This window comes from Lactuca saligna, chromosome 3 (genome assembly GCF_052625555.1).
Source record: "Lactuca saligna cultivar CGN05327 chromosome 3, ASM5262555v1, whole genome shotgun sequence".
In the NCBI taxonomy this organism is placed as follows: domain Eukaryota; kingdom Viridiplantae; phylum Streptophyta; class Magnoliopsida; order Asterales; family Asteraceae; genus Lactuca; species Lactuca saligna.
Window position 1 is genome coordinate 65,102,475 of NC_136419.1, and position 17,233 is coordinate 65,119,707.

Genomic DNA, 17,233 nt, shown 5'->3' on the forward strand with positions numbered 1-17,233 from the left:
CTTTTGTTTTGTTGGTAGGTTATTTATTTATTTATTTTGTTATTTTTTTTATTTCTCTTTTTGTTTCGTTCATCATTGTTTCCAGTCTTCTCTTCGTATCATATTTCTTTCCCACTCTCTCCTCTTCCTTTGGGAGAGTGCTTTCCATGTCGTTTCAAACGAAGAATGCTTTCAACGTGGTTTCAGCAGGATAGAGCCACCGTATATGTGTTGATTTTTTGATGTTCTTCAATTGTCTACTCACACCACCATTCTTCTGATCTAATACTTGCACAAAGCCAACAATTTCATGCCCACCAGACCACCACCCCATCTAGCTGCTCACTCTACACACTGCGCCTTCTCTCCATCGTTTCTCAAGCTTGCTGCTCTAGCGAAGCGATTACTGAGTAGGACGGTCGATTCACTGTCTTCACAAAATCTACCGGAAAATTGCTCCCAAAGTTCCAATCTCAGGTATTTTTGTATATTTCTATTGAAAAAAATTTGTTTCATCCATAATTTCGTCCTGCTTCTCCTCATCTCGAATTTATTTGTTGCCGTTTTTAGATCGAATTGAGCTTCGGAAGAAGACCGACTCAAAGAAACCCACTTCAATTGTGTTTTTATGTTGCTCAACCTTTTTTAAACAATAAAATTCTTCCACAAACCACTTCCCACCGCTTCTCATTGTTTTGTGTTCACAATCGACTCCTTCCTTTTCTATGTATGTTGTGTTCTCAAAATTCTCACTTTTCTTTCTATTGTTTCTTCCCTGTCTTACTATTGTTATCGACGTTGGGATTCAAGGGTTTTTAGGGTGGCTGCTTAGCTTGTAATTTTGGGTCGGCTGACTTGCCGGTTAAAATACCGGTACCGGAAGGTTTAAGAATTCTCTCCCCTCACCTTGCATTCTCATTTTTTGTTTCGATTTCATTTAGTCAGGTAAGATTATCTATAATTTCTGTTATTTGTTGATTTTACGCATCAATTTTGGAGCTTGGTCTTTTGTAATGGCATCGATGGTGAGGACAAACATGTACCAATTTGTGATTTGGTCAAAGGGTTGGTTACTGAAGGGAGTCGATGGTGAATGGCATCACATATTAGATTGATAACAAACGGTCCATATGGGTATGTGTATTTCTTTCATTTGATATGATGAGATAATTCTGAATTTATCCTATCAAAAACCTTGTATTTGTTTGTGTAAATCCATAGAAACCCTTTTTTAAAGCATTTTCTAAATTCTATATCACGTTTCTCATTCAAATTTTGTTTAAAGTAGTCTAGTGAAGAAAGATTTTCTATTAAGATGGATGAAAACAAACAATTTTGGTAGGAAATACTTTCCCTCTCTGTTAGTATGCAATTTTATTATATTAAACATGAAGTGGGTGTATTTATATGCCTTCTAACTTAAATAATGTTTGCAATGGGTACTCGTCAATACATTTTCTTAATTTTTAGTTATAAAATGTTCCATGTGAAATTTTATAATTTGTTTAATGATTGTATTAGGCGGTACGAAAGGTGTGAATGGGGATGAGGCAAATCTGAGGGAAATTAAAGCAAATAAACATGTAATGCGGAAAATTACTAAACCAAAGACTCTATATCATGCAATGCTTGATGTTGATGGTAAAATTCCATTTATACCCTCTTCATTTCCAATCTATGTATTGTTTATCACATGTTTTAGTTTGAGCTTTAATAAATTTTACACAAATCCTCTTAATATTAGATTTCAATCACCCTAATTAAATTGTATCCAATAATGAATTTTAAGAAATTTTGGGGTTTATATATTTACCTTTTTTATATTGTGATCATCTCAACCAATTACACCTGTCTAAACGGGTCCAAGAACCCTTTTATTTGATAGCTCAACTTTGAAAGACTATAACACATTGAATATAATACCAAAATAAACAAAATTATAGTTTAAATTCATCTACAAACTATAAATTAAACGTTGGAAATAACCGCGTGTCAATCTGACTTTAAACAAATGAGTTATAGTTGTTTAAAAATTTTCACAGATTACAATTTTTTTAAAATCGTGTCGAACCAATTCTAAACAAGGTAAAAACCGGACCGGGCAGGTTTTGATAAATTCCTAGAACCGACAACCGACCCGGGGATCCAAAAAATGGTTTGGTCTGGTCCGGTTCACCGATCCGATCATGTCCAAATGTTCACCCCTATTATCGTCCATGTATAAATAAATAAAACATTATCCTGTTTACTAAAGTATCCCACATACTAACACTAATTAACCCTTCTTCTTAAATATTTAATCAATTAACAAATACATTTTAACCCTTGCAACGCAGGGATCCTTTCCAAGTTATAGGATAAATTAAAAAACAAAGACAAAGACACTCACAACTTAAAGTAAAATAAGGTATTACTTCTTTTATTTTTATAAATTTTATTTAGTTGCATTCTTTTAAAATGAAGCATAATACTATATATATATATATATATATATATATATATATATATATATATATATATATATATATATATGTTTTAATTATTATTTGTTTTCAATAGGTTAATAAATGACACCGATGATTATGATCTTTTGAGATTGAATTTTCCAAACATTGTTCCTATTTAGATGGTTTTTTTTCATTCTCAATTTCTTTCTGAATTTTACAGACTGTATAACTATTTGTAGATGTAAAAAAATTAATATTTTATTATGATGTAAGCCTTTTTTATCTTAAAATTTTGTCACCACCCCTTACAAACAAACAAATTTCCAGCATCTGTTGTCACCAAGATGGACTATGATTGTAGTTGTATGTTTCGGCCATGTATAACTTGTTTTGATGATAATTCCCGATGAAGTAGGTTTTGTGATGCGAGAGCATGACATACGACAACTGACTATGACTACATGCAAGCCTTAACTTTGGTATAACATCATTGTGACTATCTTTTTTTTTTAAACAGCTAACCACCAATATAAATATAAACTAGTAAGAAGCTAGAAAACAATTACAAAAAGTTTAAAGGATTTTGAAGCCAATTTATCCAACCTAAAGGAACATCTATGTTTCCTATTTGAAAATTACAAAAACAATAACTATTTAATAGAGTCAACAATTTCACTTTTTTGTATCTTTCCCATCTGAAACACCATGTCATTTCTAAACCTCCAAATGTACCATATTGAGGTACAAACAATCGCATCCACCACCACTTTCTTCCTTGAACTTAACTTGTTATTATCAATGACATTAAACAACCCATGAACGAAATCTATATCCAAACAATCAATATCAAGTAAAAAAAGATTGCATTTCATGTTTTAGCCCCCACTACACAACTAATAAAGTGGTGATCAAGTTGCTCTGTGTTGAGCTCACAAATTGGACACAACGCCGAGGGAACATCCATATTTCTATTTGCTATATTTATCATAATCAAAATTCCATTCAACAAAGCACGCTAAATTATAATATTTATCTTTCTTAGGACATAAAGATTTCATCTAGCTTCCATATCCAGAGAAGGTAAAATGGCATCATTAATCCACATCCTAGTATCTCTAACCTTGAAAGAACCATCATCACCAATTTTCCACCACTATCTGTCCACTTGTTGATTGAAAGACATATTCTGGATAACTTCTATAAGACTCGAAAATTGAATAATTTCTTCACTCCTATGATATGATGCCATTAAGACCAAATCCACTCTTCATTTATTCCTCTATCAACAATTGTACAATCTTTATCTTGGTCCATTTTAAATAATCTTCAGAATCTTTATCGATTACCAACAATTCTCTTAAAAGGAGAATTGACCTCCACCCCATAGTTTTGAAGCCAATAATTAAAAGCCAAAACACGAGCCAAGGGTCCTGACCTAATATAACCAGAACAATTAAAACCCCCATAAGACCCATAAAACTGTTTAGTGACATTAACCCAAAGAAGATTATCATTATTTAAAAATCTCTAGTGGCACTTCTGAAGAAGAGCTAAACTAAAAGAAACCAAATTACCAATAGAAAAACCTCTATCTTTTTTATCAGTGGGAAAAACATCCCATTCAATCCATTTTATTTTTAGATTTTCCACTAACACATAACGCTTCTAGAGTTTTTCCCACTCTAACAGACATAAGAAACAAGGGCAGGAAATATATACCAAGAGATCCTAAAACTGATATTATGAGTATTGATTTAACTCCAATAGAAAGAGTTGACACTTTACATTTAAAGAGTATATTCTAAAAACCTACCAATAATGATTTTCCATCCAACCACACTAGACATTTTTTAACCACTACAAGACCCAAGTACATGAAAGGAAGTTTGTCTATTCTACAACCCACGAATGAGGCCAAACCATCTACCTCTCTATTCAAAACAAACACTCCATATAGATTCGATTTATGCTTGTTTATTTTCAGACCCGAAACCATGTAGAAACAATGCAAAACTCTAACTATATTTTTAATATTATATCTCTTCCATTAGACAAAAAATATGGCATCATCCGCAAATAATAAACAGGACAAACTCATATCCCCTTTCCCAACATGTACCCGTTAGATTAAGTGTCTAAAATCTTAACTAAATTGGTATAATCTTAGTAAATAAAAGTAAAGTCCTTTTTGGATTGCCCTTATAATCAAGAAATGGATTGACTTGATATTAAGAAATAGATAAATGATTTATTAATATATTATATTATTAATATACTAATTAGAAACAAATATTAATTAATTAAGAATTAGTCAGAATTAATTTGAATTAATTTTGGATTAATTAGAATTAATTAAAATATGCAGTGGGTGAATTGCAATTGTTCAATAGTTGGATAAGGAAGGCATTTTTATATCCTACCGAGGGTTGGACGGTTTTGAATAAGCTTAGAAACGGTTCTGGAAGCCTCTTGAATCAGATATGGTAACTATATTTTAAAATCAGATTAAAATATTACTTCCTCCGTCCCATATTAATAGTCTATGTTTCCTTTTTGGTTTGTCCCAAAATAATAGTCTACTTCTAAAAATAAATATCCATTTTACCAAATGTGACAACCCGTTATTTTCTACTTTGTAAAAGTCAACACAAGTTAAACTCATCAAATAAAAGTCAAACTTTGTAAATTGTTAATTTAATAAAGTTAAATTGATATATTTTATACACTTAAGCACTTGGTAAAGTGTTGTTGAAATAAGAAAGGAAAAATCTAAGAAGAACCGAGGATTCTCGGTAGGACCGAAAACCCTCGCATGCATTTCATTCTTTATTCAGACCGCAAACTGTTCGCAGCCGCAAACAGCTCGGACCACAAACATGCAAGACTCCTTCTAGAAACCTTATCTCAACAGGATGTGTTCTCCCCTCCTCGGGATGTGTTTACAGCCTAAAATCTCACATCTTATCTCCTTGGTTTGAGTTCCTAGCCGATAACCAAAGCCTCGGTATGTATTCTCGACCGAGAACCCATAGACCGACATGCTTTATTACTCCATATATATATATATATATATATATATATATATATATATATATATATATATACAACCAAAAATAAAGCTCATTTCTTCACACATTAGCCGAAATCTCATCATTTTCTCTCAAAAATCCAACCAAAAACTCCCTCCTCTCTCCTCAAGAATATGTGAAACTTCTTTTCTTGAATTACATTCAAAATTCTATTGAATTCAACTTAGAATCTCACAAGTATCACACCTTGATCTTGTAAACAGATCATAAACACCTTCCAATCATCTTATATTGGGCCGAAAACGCATAAACACACTAGTTTTCACGAAGAACACAAAAAACACAGAAACGATATCCTAAGTATTATTGTAAGTCTCCTTACGATAATTAAGTGTTGTTTAACACTTTAAGCAGTATTATAAAATCTAATTTATATTTAATTTTGATATTAATATAAATTAGGATTCGAGTTTTATCCCGAGTTCTAACTTGGGGATTTCGCTTTACAACACCGTATCTTCACCGGGAACTCGCAAAAGGTAAGTTCATACCCCTTCATTTTCACTATTTTTACAGTTTTAGGGGGGGAATACAAGTCTAACACAAGGAAATTGTGTTACAAACAAATGGTTTCTAAATATTTCAAAAATGACATCAAGTCACCAAAAATCTTTTAAATATTGTTAACTCTTTTAAATGTTTTACAAACTCCTTTCAAACTTATATTTTGCCAATAATCATATTTACATAGATATATTTGTATAAATAAGATTTAAATGGCTTATGACTAATAACTCGCTTTTTTTCCGTTTCCTTTTTTGGATGTAGGCTTAAGGTATAGTTATTTGTCCAAATGTCGTTTAAGTTTATATTATATTATGACATCCCCAATTTCTCGTCCAGAAAAGACCAATTTAGTTTATAATTGCAAAATAAAATATGAGTAATCTCTCCTATAAAAATATGTGGAATTTGTCCCAAAACAAAGTATGATAAAAAAAATATTTTTATGAAAGCATTTCTTAAATAAATGTATTTTCATTTCATTACAAAACTCGGGATGTCCACATTGGTATAGACCAAAAGCATAAACAGTACATTATATGCATTACAACAGTTATTTACATCTACTAGCCTATAATCCAAAAATCTCTCATCATCATCCAACTATGCTCTGGGTCCACTGCCTGTAATATAAAAAGTTGAATGGGTCAGGCTTGGGAGCCTGGTGAGCATATAGGGTTTTTCGACCCACAAATAATAAATTTATTAACTTCAACAACCTACAATAAATTTTTTAATTTCATCAACCAACAATATCCCTGATTACTCATTCCTGTTATCCTCACTTTACGTCCCTAAACACCTATCACAAGAGACTTAGTCTAAGGATTTATCATCGGGATGGACTTTACTGCTAAGAGGACTTTACTGCCAGTGTTCCACTCGACTGTCTAGAAAAGTCTGTGGTCTTCATCTATACTCCGCTAGATGACTGGAACAACAACAACATCGAGGTCTCTCATCATTTTATCACACATCAATTATTTCATCTACCCGTGTTATACCTAACATATTTGTAGATTATATATATATATATATATATATATATATATATATATATATATATATATATATATATATATATATATATATATATATATATATATATATTGTGACAACCCGATATTTCAACTCTTTGTAATGGCCTAATAGGTCAAGTATTGTAAACATTTTTGAGTTAATAAAATTAACTTTGATAATAAAATGTCCAAAAAGTTTCTATTTAAATTCTTCTATGTTTAAATCTCATTAAACCATGATCGTACGTAAAAAGAACGCCCAAATCCGACTTCGTATATTGAAGTTATGATTTTTCCAAGTTCAGCTTAGCAACAGACAGCTAAAAACTCGAAACGGAGATCGAGCGACATTTGGCCGGGATGACCTAAAAGAGAATCGAAGGTCTCGACAATAGTATTTCAACGGTAAAAAGTCTGGCAAAAACCGACGTCAGATAAAGAAGTTATGAATTTTTAAAGAAATTCCTTAATCACGTCATTTTAATAAATAAATAATAAAAATAATTTCGGAATTTGCCAATGGAGTCTAAACGAAAGTTGTAGATTGTAGTCTCACCTTCGCGGGGATATAAAGAACGTCGAAAACGGAGTTCGTATGAAGGAGATATGAATTTTTGAAGTTTGATAAATAATTTATATATAATTATTATTAAAAATTCGGTATTATCCGAAGAGGAGTCAGCCTAGGGCCGAGGTACGCGCCGCGTACCCTCGTACGCCCCGCGTACTCGAGGGCACGGCCTCGGATCGTCCACGTCTCCCTATGCGAAGCTACCCAACCCGCCGTCCCATCCGACCCGCTCCATCTGAAATACGTAAGCGATGACGTACGGGTACGCGCTGTGTACGCCCGTACGCCCCGCGTTCGGAGGCGGTTCAGCACCCCTATAAAAGGGATGCGAGCCTTTCCGAAAAAGTTGTTCATTTTCTCTCTTTCTCTCACGATCTTGCCTCGATTTCCGTGTCCGTTCAAACCCGAAGCTCTGGTCTTTTTGCTCAAGTCCCGAGAGTCGATTTTACTCCCGAGATTCCCGAGAATCCCGAGAAAAATCCGTTTCCCGAGATGAAACTCTGCCCGGTTTTCGATCTCGCTATCTTCAAACTCCCAAGTGAGTTCATACCCCTTTATTCAACCTTTGAAATGCTTTTAAATGTTTTAAATACTTTATGGGGGGGGGGGGGGAATACACGTTAAACACTTATAGTTATTGCTTCGATCACATGTAATTGCATTAATCACATGTGATTAATAACTACGAAACCAATGATTTTATCACTGTTCAAACTGTTTTACTTCAAAATGTTTTACAAACTCTTTTACTTATCAAATGCTTTATTGTAAACTTTGTTTTACTACCTATAAATTTGCATGCTCATATATGTATAGCTGTATAAATAATGTTTAAAGGGCTTAGGAAAGCCACCTGTCCTATTTCCTTTTCCTCGATTTGGATGTGGTCTGGTGGAATTTCGGGTGACCATCCAAGGGTCGTTTCAATATTAGTTATATATCATATATACATGTATTGACATAAAAGTACTTCCATATTCATACTTATCATCACCTCGTTAGTAAGTTACCATCGGGGTAACACGGGATCATACTACTACAATTTCTAGATCAACGAGTCAGTTCATTCAGGAGTCAATACTTATTACTAAGAGAACATATACAACGATACTAGAACAAGTAACATTATATTGCATATACACGAATACGTTAACAATTGTGATCCACTGTATGGGAGCATGTCTTAATTGACATGACCCGAGTTGTAGCCAGAGTCTCTTGGAGGGAGAGCGTGAGTTTGCGTATAGATCTATACTGGATTGACTATCCTACACCTCGCTGCTAGCTACAGTGGGACCGACAGGTCTGCGGGTGCCAAACGTCATACCTTATTTTTCGACTATACGTTGTCGATGTTACCAGTCGATAGTATGGTGCAATTTATCACACGATACCTTAATATAAACCCGGTTTAAGGTAGTTAGTACAACAGTAGTTCATATAAAACAAAACTACCGTACTACAATAATTTACCCATTACATTTTGGTGATAACCTCACTTAAACTTTAATGTACAAACTATATTTTGTTAAATGATAGTTACACTTGGGAAATTACACACTTTTACATCAAACGAGCATACAAAACAGTTAAGCCTTGGTAGAGGGCTACTTTAACAGAAAATATAGGTTTTTCTGAGAGATTCAAACTTTTACAAACACTTACATACATTTACAACTCATACTTGCAACAGGTTCAAACGTTTTGATAACAAACCTCGACACTAAAATATTTATGAATTCACCAGCTTAATGCTGATAAACTCTTTCAAAATAACTTGTATTCTCAGGTCATCAGTAGTCAGGTACCGATGCTAGCTTTTGAGAAGATGGAGCGCATTCAAGACTCATCATACTATTTTGATTTAAATTATATTTTTGGTGTCTAAAACTGTACGGAACACGCTTGTATTAAAATTTTATATTTAACGCAATGGATGATGTTGTTTGCTTATTTACATTTACTGTGTTGTGATACTTTACATGACGTCCTCCGCCCCAGAACGTTTTCGCCATTCTTGGTTTTGGGGTGTGACAGATTGGTATTAGAGCATTGTTTATAGTGAAGCAAGTATATCAACCCATAAAAGATATACTAAACTATAAACCCATTTGGGATTAAAACACTCTGACCAAGAGTCTATACTTTAAATACTAAAATAGTTAATTAAGTATACTAGTCTGCATTCATACTAAAACCAGTGTCACAACGACAAGAACAAGAGTATTACGATTGTTAAATATCACAGGTAAGCTAGGGGATGTATGGTCAGTCCTGGGAATGGCATAGCCTGATCAACTATGCTGGTCCAAGGAGTGATTAGCATATGCCCTAGAATAGTTGTGATGTGTTAACAAGTCTAAAAACTTACCAACAATGCCACAAAAAGATCAGTGAAACTTAAACTTAAAATACTATAGGTGTATTTTGTACTATTAACTACATACATACTATATCTTTATACCTCTCTTCTCGCGTAGATTTAAATGGCTGGATTCCATCACGACGACCCGTACTTTCTAAATGAAGGCAACATAGGAATGCTCGAAGAAGAGTCTGACAATGAACACCAAATTCCGTTGGATGATCATCAAGCTGAAGGCTTCTCAGATGGATCAGACTCTGAGCCTGAAGTCAACAACCTACCGCTCGTAGGTCAACCCCCGAACAACAACCCTCGACCAGCTTTTCCAGGTCCTACTCCCTTATGGGCAAACAACTTGAATCGTTGGAGTGATGAACAGGGTCAACCCTTACCATACTTTGGGGACCGAAGCTTTTACAACGTCAACAATGGTGGCTCTGCTGACCGAGCCCTGCCTGTCATTATCCGTAGAATAGCTCGTAATGTCGAGCAAGGTAGAGCAGCCATCGACCGGGTCATGGAGATTGATGCCAACTCAGGTGTCAACACAGTTCGCATCCTCCGTCTTGAAGAAGACATGGAACGGACCCGGAGAACCAATGAAACCCTACAGCAACATCTGGTTGCCTCTCAAGCTGAAGTCATGGAACTCCGAGCTCGTCAAAGTGCTCATGAGCAACACCTTCAAGAGGTGGTCCGTCAAATGAGAGACCTTAGGGTTCTCCCGAGGAATATTCATCGCCGTTAGATGATGTCTAGTACATCATTATCTTTAGGGTTAAGGATTAGCCTTTAACATCTGTGCTCTCAGTAGCACTTGTCTGTAAAATATTCCTAACTTTCAGTACTCTAATTAGGAATCTAAGAATTGTCAAACTTTTCTATATGGTATGATGTAAGACCTACTGTTAGGTCGATTTTTCCTTGAACTTATTACATCAGTAATACCAGTATTATTGAAATCTATCTAAATTGTGGGAAAAATCTATACACTTGTGTTTTCCTACTAATATTTCTTGTTGTGATTTCAAACACTCATTCAACTGTTGGGCTATGGTTAGTTAGTCCATGTATCACTCTCACGTTGCTTACAAAATGATTCTTACCATTTTTCTTACCTGTATAAACTTATAGCTGAAAGATGCCTCCTCGCAAATCTCCCAGGAATAATCCTACACCACCACCTCCTCCGCCTCCGGTCATCGATACTGCAGCCCTAAATGCTGTCGTAGCTGCAGCAGTGGCAACTGCCATGGCTCAGTATCACTCTTCTGATGCCAGCAGAGGTGGAACCCCTGTGGAATCAATCCCGGTTGAAACCCCTGTGCGCTCGAGAGAGTGCTCTTACAAGGATTTCACCAACTGCAAGCCGAAGTCCTTTCATGGGACCGGTGGAGTCATTGCTCTCTCGCAATGGTTCGAGAAGACTGAAGCGGTCTTCGAAATATGTTCATACCTTGCTGCGAGCAAAGTGAAATATGCCGCATGCACCTTTGAAGGAAAGGCCCTGACGTGGTGGAACGACCACGTTAAATCTCTAACTCTTGTCGTAGCCAACGACATAGGCTGGGAAACGATGAAAGACCTCATGATTGAGGAATACTGCCCGAGGGGCGAGATTTAGAAACTAGAGCAGGAGCTTTGGAGCCTGACCATGAAGGGCACCAACATTGTCGCTTACACCGCCAGATTCAGCGAACTGGTGGCCCTCTTCCCTAATATGGTTCCCACTGAAGGGAAAAAGATCGAAAGATACATATGGGGGCTTGTGCCTCCGTATCAGGGGAATGTTCTAGCATCAAACCCCGCTACCTTCGACAGTGCCAAACGATTGGCACAACGACTCATTGACAATGGAGTTAAAACCCCTGTAACCACAACCACCCTAGCCATCCCAGAACTCTCCAAACCCGCTGATACTAAGCGGAAATTCTGGGATGAAAAGAAGAAGCAACAGGCTACCAAAAAGCAGCAAATTGTGGCAATACATGCCGCAATAACCCCTGCTGCTGCTACTACTACTCCGGTGGGTGGGTACGCTGGAAGTTCGCCCAAGTGCAACAAATGCAACTACCACCACAATGGCCCCTACCATGAAATGCAGTGCTCTAACTGCCACAGGAGAGGACACACAGTTCGTTTCTGTAAATCTCCAGCGAGACCGATCGCCCAAGTCCCCGGCTCTGGCGCGAGCCCGACCTGCTATGGATGTGGCGAAATAGGCCACTATAAGAGGGACTGCCCCAAGGCGAAAAATGTTGGCGGAGCAGGGAGGGTACTAGCGATAGGCCACGGAGAAGCAGTTGCTGACCCGACAGTGGTGACTGGTACGTTCCTCCTCGATGACTCCTATGCATGCATTCTATTCGATAGTGGAGCGGAGCGAAGCTTCGTAAACCATAAATTTACTCGCATGCTTAATCAACCACCGCACGCACTCAAAGAACTATTCACAGTAGAAATGGCTAATGGAAAAACTGAAAGTACGAGTAGCATATATTTAGGTTGTACCCTAACTCTAGATAACCGTTCATTCCCAATCAACCTCATGCCAGTCTCAATAAAAAGTTTCGACGTTATCATTGGCATGGATTGGTTAAGCCTTCATCGCGCTGACATCATGTGCTACGAGAAAGCAGTCCGTCTAAACCTTCCGTCTAACGAAACTCTTATAGTCTATGGCGACAAACCCGGTGCAAGTCTTCGCATTATATCAAGTATTCAAGCACAAAAGTATCTGCGTAAGGAATACCATGCATTCCTTGCTCACGTCGTCGACACGAGCCTCGAAACGAAAGGACTAAAGAACATCCCTGTAGTGAGCGACTTCCCCGACATTTTCCCAGAAGAACTACCCGAGTTACCTCCGCAACGACAGGTCGAGTTCAGAATTGACTTAGTTCCAGGAGCTACCCCAGTAGCCAAGTCGCCCTACCGTTTAGCACCAGCTGAGATGCAGGAACTCTCTGGTCAACTTAACGAACTACTCAGCAAGGGCTTTATAAGACCGAGTTTCTCACCTTGGGGAGCACCGGTCTTGTTCGTTAAGAAGAAAGACGGATCATTCCGTATGTGTATTGACTACAGAGAACTCAACAAACTAACGGTCAAAAATCGTTACCCTCTGCCTCGCATAGATGATCTATTCGACCAACTGCAAGGGGCGAACTATTTTTCTAAGATTGATCTGAGATCCGGATATCACCAGTTACGAGTGCTAGAGGAGGATGTGCCGAAGACAGCCTTCCGAACTCGTTACGGACATTACGAGTTCGTGGTGATGCCATTCGGATTGACCAATGCACCCGCAGTCTTCATGGATCTGATGAATAGAGTATGACGACCTTATTTGGATCAGTTCGTCATCGTTTTCATTGACGACATCCTGATCTACTCCCGAAGTAAGAAAGAGCATGGCGATCACCTGCGACAAGTTCTAGAGACATTACGAAAAGAGAAGCTTTATGCGAAGTTCAAGAAATGTGAATTTTGGATCCGGAGAGTCGAATTCTTAGGACACGTGGTAAGCGAAGAGGGAATCCACGTGGACCCATCCAAAATTAAAGCCATTGAGAACTGTTCAGCACCTAAGACGCCGACAGAAATTCGTCAATTTCTAGGTCTTGCTGGCTACTACCGCAGATTCATTCAGAACTTCTCCCGAATAGCGAAACCTCTTACAACCCTGACCCAGAAAGGCGTGGCCTTTGACTGGGAAGAGAAACAAGAAAGAGCGTTCCAAACTCTCAAACGAGCCTTGTGCACCGCACCAATACTATCCCTTCCCGAAGGGATAGAAGACTTCGTAGTCTATTGTGATGCATCGAACCAAGGGCTCGGGTGTGTTCTGATGCAGCGAGGTAAAGTCATCGCCTACGCCTCGAGACAGTTGAAGACACACGAGGTTAACTACACGACCCACGATCTTGAACTAGGAGCAGTGGTGTTTGCTCTGAAGATCTGGAGACATTACTTGTATGGAACGAAGAGCACTATCTTTACCGACCACAAGAGTTTACAACACATTTTCGATCAAAAGGAGCTCAACATGAGACAACGACGGTGGGTCGAGCTACTCAGTGATTACGAATGCGATATTCGTTATCATCCGGGTAAAGCCAACGTAGTAGTAGACGCCCTAAGTCGGAAGGAATATTCTGGTCGCAAAATCAAGTCATTGTCAATAACGATCCATTCACACTTGTCTAATCAAATTCAGGCGGCCCAACTTGAAGCCATGAAACCTGAAAAGGTGACAAGTGAATCCCTCAGAGGAATGGACAAGAATTTAGAAGCCAAGGGTGACGGAGCCTTATATTTCATGGATCGGATCTGGACACCGAAACACGGTGGTTTCCGAGACTTGGTCATGACCGAGGCGCACAACACTCGGTATTCCGTCCACCCAGGTTCAGATAAGATGTATCTGGATCTTAAAAAGCTATACTGGTAGCCTAATATGAAAGCAGAGATTGCTACCTTCGTGAGTAAATGCCTTACTTGCGCAAAGGTTAAGGTCGAGTACCAGAAGCCATCTGGTTTATTGCAACAACCAGAGATCCCAGAATGGAAGTGGGAGCGGATCACTATGGATTTCATAACCAAGTTGCCCAAGACAGCGGGTGGACTTGATACCATATGGGTCATCGTCGATAGATTGACCAAGTCTGCACACTTCCTACCTATCAAAGAAACCGACAAGATGGAGAAACTTACGAGAACATACATTAGGGAAATCGTACGGCTACATGGTGTACCTATGTCCATTATCTCCGATAGAGATAGTAGGTTTACCTCAAGATTTTGGCAATCACTACAACATTCCCTAGGAACAAGGCTAGACATGAGCACAGCCTACCATCCTCAGACCGACGGACAGAGTGAGAGGACCATCCAAACACTGGAAGATATGTTGCGAGCCTGCGTGATTGACTTTGGGAAGGCATGGGATACTCATTTACCCCTTGTCGAGTTTTCCTATAATAACAGTTATCACACGAGCATCAAGGCTGCTCCATTTGAAGCCCTCTACGGCCGAAAGTGCAGATCCCCTCTGTGCTGGGCTGAGGTGGGTGATACCCAACTAGCAAGGGGGCAAGCTTCCGACATTACTCTTACCGGTCCGGAAATCATTCGGGAAACGATAGAGAAAATCGTTCAAATCCGTGAACGATTGAAAGCCTCTAGAGACCGATAGAAGAGCTACGCAGATAAACGAAGGAAACCTTTGGAATTTCAGGTGGGAGACCGAGTCCTTCTCAAAGTCTCACCCTGGAAGGGCTTGATACGCTTCGGCAAGCGTGGGAAGCTTAATCCGAGGTACATAGGGCCTTTCGAAATTCTTGCAAGAGTCGGCCCCGTAGCTTACAAACTCGATCTACCAGGCGCACTTCGTAACGTACATTCTACATTCCACGTATCTAACTTGAAAAAGTGTCTATCCGACGAGACTCTCGTAATCCCACTCGACAAGATCGAGATCAACGAGAGCCTCAATTTTGTAGAAGAACCAGTAGAAATCATGGACCGAGAGGTCAAGCAAACAAAACAAAGTCGCATACCCATCGTGAAGGTTCGCTGGAACGCTAAACGGGGACCTGAATTCACATGGGAACGGGAAGATCAGATGCAACACAAGTACCCACATCTATTTCCCTAATCCACGAGTGTTCTCTTACTTTGAATTTCGGGACGAAATTCCCTCTAACGGGGGGATGATGTGACAACCCGATATTTCAACTCTTTGTAATGGCCTAATAGGTCAAGTATTGTAAACATTTTTGAGTTAATAAAATTAACTTTGATAATAAAATGTCCAAAAAGTTTCTATTTAAATTCTTCTATGTTTAAATCTCATTAAACCATGATCGTACGTAAAAAGAACGCCCAAATCCGACTTCGTATATTGAAGTTATGATTTTTCCAAGTTCAGCTTAGCAACAGACAGCTAAAAACTCGAAACGGAGATCGAGCGACATTTGGCCGGGATGACCTAAACGAGAATCGAAGGTCTCAACAATAGTATTTCAACAGTAAAAAGTCTGGCAAAAACCGACGTCAGATAAAGAAGTTATGAATTTTTAAAGAAATTCCTTAATCACGTCATTTTAATAAATAAATAATAAAAATAATTTCGGAATTTGCCAATGGAGTCTAAACGAAAGTTGTAGATTGTAGTCTCACCTTCGCGGGGATATAAAGAACGTCGAAAACGGAGTTCGTATGAAGGAGATATGAATTTTTGAAGTTTGATAAATAATTTATATATAATTTTTATTAAAAATTCGGTATTATCCGAAGAGGAGTCAGCCTAGGGCCGAGGTACGCGCCGCGTACCCTCGTACGCCTCGCGTACTCGAGGGCACGGCCTCGGATCGTCCACGTCGCCCTATGCGAAGCTACCCGACCCGCCGTCCCATCCGACCCGCTCCATCCGAAATACGTAAGCGATGACGTACGGGTACGCGCTGCGTACGCCCGTACGCTCCGCGTTCGGAGGCGGTTCAGCACCCCTATAAAAGGGATGTGAGCCTTTCCGAAAAAGTTGTTCATTTTCTCTCTTTCTCTCACGATCTTGCCTCGATTTCCATGCCCGTTCAAACCTGAAGCTCTGGTCTTTTTGCTCAAGTCCCGAGAGTCGATTTTACTCCCGAGATTCCCGAGAATCCCGAGAAAAATCCGTTTCCCGAGATGAAACTCTGCCCGGTTTTCGATCTCGTTATCTTCAAACTCCCAAGTGAGTTCATACCCCTTTATTCAACCTTTGAAATGCTTTTAAATGTTTTAAATACTTTATTGGGGGGGGGGGGGGGGGGAATACACGTTAAACACTTATAGTTATTGCTTCGATCACATGTGATTGCATTAATCACATGTGATTAATAACTAGGAAACCAATGATTTTATCACTGTTCAAACTGTTTTACTTCAAAATGTTTTACAAACTCTTTTACTCCCTCCGTCCCATTTTAGTTGTCCAGTATACTATTTTGGTTTGTCCCAAAATTATTGTCACCTACTAAAAAAAGACTAGTATAATTAAGAAAGTTTCCCATACTACCCCTGGTAATAAATACGCCTAATTACTACCGTGCATTAATTAGTGGAATAAAAAAGCAAAAGACATTTGCATCTCATAATTACGTATGCTACTCTTTGCTTACAAATGCAAATAAACATTCTTTTCTTTTTTCTTTTTAAGAAAGCCAGCAACGTGTTACACATCAAATGAAAATTTGATTTGTTTTCATGTTTACATC

The 17,233-nt window shown here is 38.2% G+C and overlaps 1 long non-coding RNA gene across 3 annotated transcripts; it reads left to right on the forward strand.

Annotated features, from left to right (window-relative positions):
• Nucleotides 1-73: 73 nt before the first annotated feature.
• LOC145036732 (uncharacterized) lies at nt 74-9,566 on the forward strand. 3 transcript variants are annotated; one of them, XR_013678536.1, is made up of 6 exons: nt 74-456; nt 550-706; nt 790-1,113; nt 1,501-1,620; nt 2,316-2,386; nt 9,399-9,566. It is a non-coding gene; the product is annotated as an uncharacterized LOC145036732 (long non-coding RNA). The 3 variants fall into 3 exon arrangements; XR_013678535.1 differs by lacking the exon at nt 9,399-9,566 and adding an exon at nt 2,539-2,786; XR_013678537.1 differs by lacking the exon at nt 2,316-2,386.
• The last annotated feature ends 7,667 nt before the right edge of the window (nt 9,567-17,233 follow it).